Source organism: Felis catus, chromosome D1 (assembly GCF_018350175.1).
Source record: "Felis catus isolate Fca126 chromosome D1, F.catus_Fca126_mat1.0, whole genome shotgun sequence".
Classification (NCBI taxonomy): Eukaryota; Metazoa; Chordata; class Mammalia; order Carnivora; family Felidae; genus Felis; species Felis catus.
In genome coordinates, this window is record NC_058377.1 from 37473594 (window position 1) to 37482634 (window position 9041).

Here is a 9041-nt window from a genome sequence, read left to right on the forward strand (position 1 = left end):
ATTAAGAGCTGAGAGCAACCTTTGAATTGTGCATTATTAGCATGGCATAAACATTAGTCCCCAGCAGTTGTGTGTTACTTTGAATTTTTCTTCAAAGCTCTATATATTCACATTGCAAGTTTATTCAGCTTGAGTTTGTTGAGTCTCTACCCCCAGTTTTGTATTCAACCTATGTACTCAAATTCACTATTAGAAATTATGATATCCTATGATATCCACAGTCTAGTGAGAAAAAAAGGGGTCATTTCACACCCCCATAAAAAGTTTAAAACATATTCTGAAACTGAGAGAGCCTGTAATCTCTTGGGGAGGATGGGATGGGGGTGCAGTGGAGAAAATACCAGGGTCCTTAATGGACATCTCTAGTTTTTAACTCCTCCTTGTACCCAATGCTGTCACATGTTCAGCCTCAGAGTATTCAGCCACTTTGCTTTATTTTGTGCATTCTCTGGGCTAATATTTGTGACTTTTCTTTAACTTCTTTATTTAGCATGTGTAGCTGACATAGAACAAGGCATCAAAGGAGGCTTAATAATTCTCCACAGAAATTCAAAGGTTACTCTTAAGTTTTGTTGACATCTTTGCTCGTAAAACAGGTCATATTTTATGAATTTGATTACTGGGACTTTGTGCAATTTTCTAAGTCAAGCAAGGAAGCTTAAAGCTTTTATATTTTATTCCCCTTTTGGACTCTAAAGGATAAAATAGAACTCACAAGAGAGCAGAATATGAGATTCCATAAGCCCAGTTCAAAGAATTAGGATAGAATCTTCGTTGAATAAAAAAACAATTCTATTAATTTTTAAAAATGAATCTGGCTATGAAAATAACATAATGTGCCACACATACACACACACATGCCTATAGTGATACACACATATCTTATACAAGAAAACAAAATAATGCAGATATATATATCACACACATATATATGCATATGTTTAAATCTTCCTTGTCTTCTGAGCAAACACTAGACTATTATATTAATTGGAAGTTGTAAAATGAACTTTGCCATTCATTAGATTTGTTTTTCATCTTGGGTTCAATTAAATAAAATCCTAAATATTTGTGGGTAACCTCACATGGGTTTTAATTATGATTTAATATAAAGATTCCAAATACCTCTGTCTTTCTGCTTTCATGGTAATTAGATCCTAATAAAGGCTATATTGCAGAATGAAATTCTTTGAATATGCAATCACTGGCCTACAGACCATTAACAGGGTATTTGCTTAAGGGGATTTCACAAGCTGAACTGTGGAAATAGCTTGTGCCATTGCTATGTCATCTTCTAGATAGACTATCTGCACTGAAAATTCAAGATTAAATTATTCTAATTACTGTTAAATACTTCCAAGTCACAAAAGGCTGTGGTTTTCACAGAGTTTGAAGACTCATCGCAGACCCCTCCTCCTTACAACCCGACCACTAACCCCCAATCTCACCACTTTGTGGGTTTGTGTATTTTGAGTTGCTACTGGCTTACAAGGAAAAAAAGCTATGAAAAAATTTTTAAAGATTTTTTTAAAAATATTTTTAAAGATACCTGCTAATAAAAACTGATGTGAAGTAGCCCTTGTCAGTTTAGAGGGAAGATATTTTCCAGTGACCCTGCTAAACAGCCTGGGAAAAGTTATTTACAAATTTAATGTGACCCTCACCGTTTCCTTCATCCTTCCTACTTAAACCTACACACTTAATTTTTCAAATAATATTCACCTTTTATTTTCTGAGCTAAGAGAATTTAGTTCTCCCCGTTCATAAATTTTAAAAATAGATCTACTGAACCCCTCCTAACCTTGGTTTTGCAGAATCAAAGCAAAGTGTATATTTTTTAATAGAATCTTCTTCCTGATCTCTTTGGGAAACCTTCTGAATTTTAGCCTACTTACTTACCGATGAAAAACAAATAGATGAGGCAATATGTGTTTGCCTATATTCCTAGGGAGTCTGAGTTGGCAACAAAACACGAGGCAAGAATCCAGAAGTGCCAGACTCTAATATCAACTCTGGGAGAAACTAATCTCAAATTCTCACATTTTTCACATTTAAAATTGGAATGGGGTTATTGGGAGGCAGTCAACGAAAACCATCGTAAGTAATTCTGTAAGTATAATATGCAAATAATATGGCAAAAAGCCCAAACCTTATTTTTATTTCATTTCCCCCAAATTTTACAGTTTTCTTATTTCCATTTTCTCTTGAACTCTCATTTTTTTTTCCAGAGGAACTGTAAGGTTAATGGTTAAATATCATATGAAGACCGATAGGAAGACTAGGGGCCCAAGGTGCATAGCACATGTGACACAAATCACCTCGTTTGGCTTGGTGGTTAAACAGCGTAACCTCAGAGCCCGTGACATATTAAAAGTAAAAAGACATCCCAGGCTGGAGGAGGGTTTCTGAGATAAAACCATAGGTACATACGGAAGGGTTAGCAGCAGCGGCCTCCTTAGAATAAGGGAGGGGATGGAAGAAATGAACAAGCGCTGATGTTTGCGAAGTACTTCTTACATGTGCTGCGTTCCTGTCCTCCCCCCAACAGCCCGTATACATAACAGCCTTAGCACTTACCACAGGAGTGGTGTTGTCTATCTTCTCCACTGAATTATATGTTCATGGAGTAGAAGATCAAATATAATGTACGATCTACCTGGGACAAAACGTTACCTACCAGTGACCGGCACAAAGCAGGCAATTAATACATATCTGTTGACTGAATGAACAAAGCCATGTGTTAACAGTTAACATTCCCATTTGATGAGTAAGGATATGAAGGTTCAGGGTGATTAAGTGACATAGGCGGATCACAGACATCACATAGGTTAGTAAGTAGCTGAAGAGGGATACAAACCCAAGCTTGTCTGACAGGGAACCACACTCTCCACTAGAGCAAGCTGCCCCACGGAAGTCAAAGTGGGACCAACTGTCAGAGAAAGGTCTCAGATTTTTTTTGTGAAAGGATGGCAGTGAGAAAGAAAGCTTCCACGCATCCCTGCCTACAACCAAAAGATGTCCAAGAAGCAAAAATGGATAATTTGGTTCCTGGGTCAGTTCAAATGAGGATAAAATCAGAGCATTGGGGTGGATTTCCTGGCAGCTTCTTCAGTAATGGTTTTTTCCCTCCAATGGCTTGTATTTGTTTGCTTTTCTCTTTGCGTCTCCCCTAACTCTTTCACCCCAGCTTCTTCCTTTCTGTCGTTCAAAATTCCTGGGAGACAACTTTATCCAAGGGTCAGGAGAAGCCACCAAGAGGTCTTGACTGATTGATTGCACAGGCTCTGCAGTCCAGCCACCAGGGTTCCATCCCAGCTCGGCCCCACCCTAACCAGGTGACATTGGGCAAATTACTCAGCTTCTCACTGTCCCAGTTGCTTCCTCTGAGAAATGAGGCTGTTAGTAATAAAATCTACCTATTGTTATAAGAACTCAATGAGTTAATACCTGGCAATTGCTTAGCACACTATCTGGCATATACTGGGAACTTAATGAAGAGTAGCCATGCCTATGCCATTAGCCCTAAAATTCAGGACCAGAGCCAGCTGCATGCATACTACAGCTCATTAATCCCCAAACACATCTGTCATACTCCAGATTAGGCTTGCTACATCAGGTTCCAATACAAAACTCTTTTCCCAAAGGCAGCAGTGAAGTGTTGCTGACAGTAAATGAAAAAAAAAATTTTTTTTTCTTGTATCCCCTGACTTAAATAGTCAATGGCTTGGGACACAGGCAGATGCCTTTGGGGTCGTTCTTCCATACTAGCTGCTACATGTAAAAGCCTCCTGGGTCTGGATAGAGAAACGAAAAAAGAGCAATGTTCTTATTTTTCTCTTGCATGTATTTTTCTTTTTTTTTTTTAATTTTTTTTTCAACGTTTTTTATTTATTTTTGGGACAGAGAGAGACAGAGCATGAACGGGGGAGGGGCAGAGAGAGAGGGAGACACAGAATCGGAAACAGGCTCCAGGCTCTGAGCCATCAGCCCAGAGCCCGACGCGGGGCTCGAACTCACGGACCGCAAGATCGTGACCTGGCTGAAGTCGGACGCTTAACCGACTGCGCCACCCAGGCGCCCCTGTATTTTTCTAATAGTATCGCAAGTTCATTTGAATTCAAGAATGAATCTCCACATCACTCGACCTGAAGAACAGAGGACTAGAAGGTAAGGGAGGAAACCAGCTCACTGTGTTTGGAGCTGTTGACAGAGCTGGGGTCATGTCATGATCAGCAAAAGCAGTGATTGGGGTGAGATAGGAGGAGCTGGACTAACTAACAGAGGCTTCTTTTTCTCCTGTAATGACATGTCCTGGGGTGTGTAGTCCAGAGTTAGTGTAGTTCTTTAAGGGAGTTATCAGGAACTTTTTCTATCCTTCCACCCTGCCCTCTTTAAGATGCATTTCCAAGCTTTTAGCTATAATGTGGTCACTATACTGTCTCTCATTGGGTCACAAATCACAGTAGAAGAAATGAGGAAAAAAGGCAAAGGACAGAAGGTTGAAAACACAGGCCAACAAAATAGAATTCTTTTAAAATAGCTTCCACAAAAATTCCACCCACTGACTTGCATGTACAGATCTTCTGGGCCAAAAATATTAGGCTCAATCACATAAAATTGCTGATAGTCAACGGTGCTGATGTACAAAAAATACACAGCATATGATTTCATCTAATATAGCATATGGTAACCACAAGAGAGACTGAGACACGGGGTGTTTTATCTGGACCTACTGCTATTGAACAGAATCAAGATTTGGTTAGTAATAATAAGTGGCTGAAATAATACTGAATAATAACTAGCAGTGTCTCCTCTATCTTCACCAAAGAGGAAGTCTACGTTAATATCAGAGTAAATACATTATACAAAAAGGCACTCGAGGACAAAGAGGACATGACATAATCACAAGTGCAATTAACAAGATAATGCATTTAATAACATAGCTTCAAGATTTATAAACCACTGTTAACAGAAGAACATAAAAATATTGACAAATTCACTTTCAAAGTGGGATATTTTTACATGTTTTTCTCAGTAACCAATAAAATAAGCTGGTCAAAAAAATGAGCAACACGATTAATAAACTGTATTCACAATCATGGGTAGAACTCTGTTCCCAACACAAAGATTATTTTCTTTCAAGCACATGGGAATATTTCGGAAATGACCACATGTTCAGCTATTAAACTCATCTGAACATATATCAAAGAATTAATATCAAACAGTCCATGTTCTCTGATAAACATGCAATTAAGTTAGAAATGAATTTTAAAAAGAAGTAACTTTTAAGAGTTCAAATGTAGAGAGGGGCACCTGGATGGCTCAGTCAGGTAAGCGTCCAACTTCGGCTCAGGTCATGAACTCAATGGTTCATGAGTTCAAGCCCTGCGTCGGGCTCTGTGCTGACAGATCAGAGCCTGGAGGCTGCTTCAGATTCTGTGTCTCCCTCTCTCTCTGCCCCTTCCCTGCTCATGCTCTGTCTTTCTCTGTCTGTCAAAAATGAATAAATGTTTAAAAAAAACCAACCTTTCTTTTTTTAAAGAAAATGAAAGAACATTACTTGTTGAAGTTAACATTTTATGATGTTAACATAATCATACTAAAATCTAACCAGAAATAAAAACAGGAAATAAAATCAAAATCCAATATTATTATCATAATAAATATTTGCTCTCAATATGATCATCATAGAAGCACTAAAGGACTACTCAAAATTAGTGGTCATGGCTTTAAAATGCTTATTTATTTTGAAAGAGAGAGAGAGTGGGCATGTGCATGAGGGAGGGTGGGGTTAGGGGAGGGGTTGAGATGGCTGTGGGGAGGGGCAGAGAGAGAGAGGGAGAGAATCCTAAGCAGGCTTCCTGCTGTCAGTGCAGAGCCCAAGTGGTCATGCATTTAAAGTGAAATCACTCCTCATGGTTTTATGTTTCTACACCTACATTCAGGTTTCACGAATGCAGGTGCAAAGTATGTTGGATTAGACTTATCTAAGGTGGTTTTCCCAAACAAATTGGAAGAAGCCAAGAGGAGCAAAGCTGCTGAGAACATAAAAAAGGGAGTCATTAGAATGACAGGCCACAGATTCTATTCTGAATAAGGAAGGAAGAATGGATAGCAGGGGAATGAGGGATGATTTAAAAAAGTATGAAGATCAATGATCTGTAGTCCTGGTGGGGATGAAAAGCTGATTTTATCAGTAATCTTGAGAGGTAGGAGAGGTCATACTTATGCATGAAGCTACTGAGACTCAGGTATGTTAATGTTCTTTTCTAAAATGACTATAATGCAGTAAATAAACAGAAAAACTTTCACTCCAGCCTGAATAGTTTGGCTCTAACTCCTTTTCCTGGACCTGCAAAATTATTCTGCAGCCCTGTCCAACACTGATTTGCTGTAACCTTCCTAGTTATCGCAAGCTCTCAGGAATTAACTCTCAGGGTCAGCTTAGGATTCCTACATCATCAGTCAGACCCTGATAAAGTTCCGATTATATTGTTATTTTTGGTAATGATTTAAATTCTAATTCGCTGAAATAACTGTTTTCAGGAGAGAGGAAACATCTCTTTAAGAAAATAAAATTAGTTCCATGGCCATAAAATATCCATAGTGAATAAGGATGGAGATTGCAGCCCAACATTCCCCAATCCCTTTATATTCTAGTGCAATTTAACGTTCCTCCAAACTTACTCCTCTTGGATAACCCATTCACAATGTTTCTTCTCTCCTTTTTGGGATGTTAAATTTTGAACACATTATTTACTACCTGCAGTTTTGCTGTTTCTTCATTCTATATAACAATTTGTCTGAAAAGTGCCAAGAATCCTCTTCCCTAAGTGCCTATAAATCTCCTCATAGTGCCTATTTGTTGGGCAGCCCTCCTCCCCCTTGCTAATCTTACCAAGAATTCCTTCAAGGTCATCAAACTTGAAATATGAATTTATAATCATTATGCAATAAGATCTGGGGAAACTTCGGGGGGATACAAGGGAGACTTGTTTGGACATTTTGGGGGGGTACAAACTGATATTTATTCTTCTGCCAGTATCAATAAATAAGAGCAGGTGCAATTTATGTGTGTGTCATCATTCAGAAAATTGACAAAAATGACTACCAAGTTGTCTCTTAAGTAAACCGGTTATCATTTAGGATCAGGGTCAGAACAGGTAGAGTGGTTATGTTGATTTATCTTCTAAGTTGTGTGCCACGTTCTCAGATCATCAGTTTCCTGAGTGTGACCTATCAGCCTTGAGAGACACCCTTTCAAGTAAACAACACCAGCACATTATGTCTTTGAGGGGCTTCACCACAACTGTAAAACAATAAATCAAGAGCAAATTCCTCCTAAACTTATGTTGCTAAGATATTATGGTGAGAGAACAAGAAGTACCCTGGAGAAATTAAAATAAAATACTTTTTCATAATTGGAATGCAAAACTCTGTCTGTCCTCGGTGTCCAAATTGCTGTCCTAAGGAGAATCTGTGTTTAGAAAATACACTTGTTATCTTAGTATTTTCTCCTTTTTTATCACTCCTAAAAGGCCTTATTTGCTCTTGTTTTTATTTCTCTTTCCCTATTCCACCATATAATTTTCTCTTACACTTATTTATTTTTGATTTCTCAGTAGCTTACCCTACTTGATTTTCTATACAATATTGAATTCCTGCCAGTTCTGTAAAAACTCATTTCAGATCGCTTTAAAGTGTGATTTTTCTCAAACCCCAGATGCAATCAATGTGAAACACTGTGCCATGTGGAAATTCCAGTCACTGCATTTGTTTGGTTAAGACAACTTAATTGCTTGCAGAGCCAGCTCCAGTTTCAGCTAAAACAAATTCAATGGCTGTTGTGAGTAAGGTGAGAACAAAAAAGAAATAATATATCACCTGTCTGCCAGGGGCTCTTCACGGCACCTATCATTGGCAAGAAGTCAACGTTAGAGGGAGGGGTGTCAAAGAGGGTGAGAATAGAGAATGGAAAACTAATGTTCCTATGAAATTATTGCTGAACCAGAGGTAGAAAAATCATATCAGTATCAAGCAAACTTTTCAGATAAGAGACAGTTGCACAGAAGAGGCCACGGAGAGACTTTATCACAGTAAAATGTATTTAAAAAGAGAGAAAGACATTCTTTGTTCAAAATCTGAGTCTTTAGAGATATCAAATCAAAGAGATCTGATAAGCTGTGGCTGAAGTAGAAGCAAGTTGACGTTGCCCAAGATGTATAATTTTTTAATGTATACATTGTTTTGAAATCTCATTATGACTCCCCTCTAACTCAGAAACTTCTATTGTGTATTTAAAAGAAGATTGAGGTTAGGAAATGAGAAATGGCTTGGCCCAATCCCAACCAAACCACACAGATCCCACAGGTAAGGGGGCATGGAACAGATAGATGTTGATGAGAGAACCCCGATGCCCACTGGAACTTTGTATCTTAAGACTATCTCCCATGTACAGGACTTTAGGGCAATAAAGGGAACTATCAGAGAAATCTTAGGGAACCAGTATGCCCACTTTGGGCAAACAATATATTTTGATAGGCTGTGCAGATTTACTTCCACTGAAGGTCATGCTCAAAAGAAACCATAATGTTCAAATGGGTGATATTGGCAAGAACTGTGCCACAGGGGCCAAATGACAGCAGCACATGCCTTTGAGAATAATTCTGGGCTCCTTCCACCCAGCAGTCCCTAAGGATATTGTTTTATCTGTATCATCCAGTGGGACCTGTGAAAGCCTGGAGCATTAGAGTTCCCTTTTCAAGTAAAGCACTTGAAAAATTAATCAAGGAGAATCCATAAATTCTCTATCTAAAATGAGTCGATATTAGATAGCAATTTGTATAGCAGTTCACTATACAAATATCCTTGAAAAGATAGTTCAGAAAATAAGGGCATCTAGCAATTCACCATGCAAGACATGTAGAAACGCAAAAGACCATAGAGAATATCCCCTACCACAGCCTCTCACTGAATGGCTGTCCCAGAGATTTTTATGCAAACATTATCTATAGGGCAAAGCAAGAACCCCCATCCCAGACTTT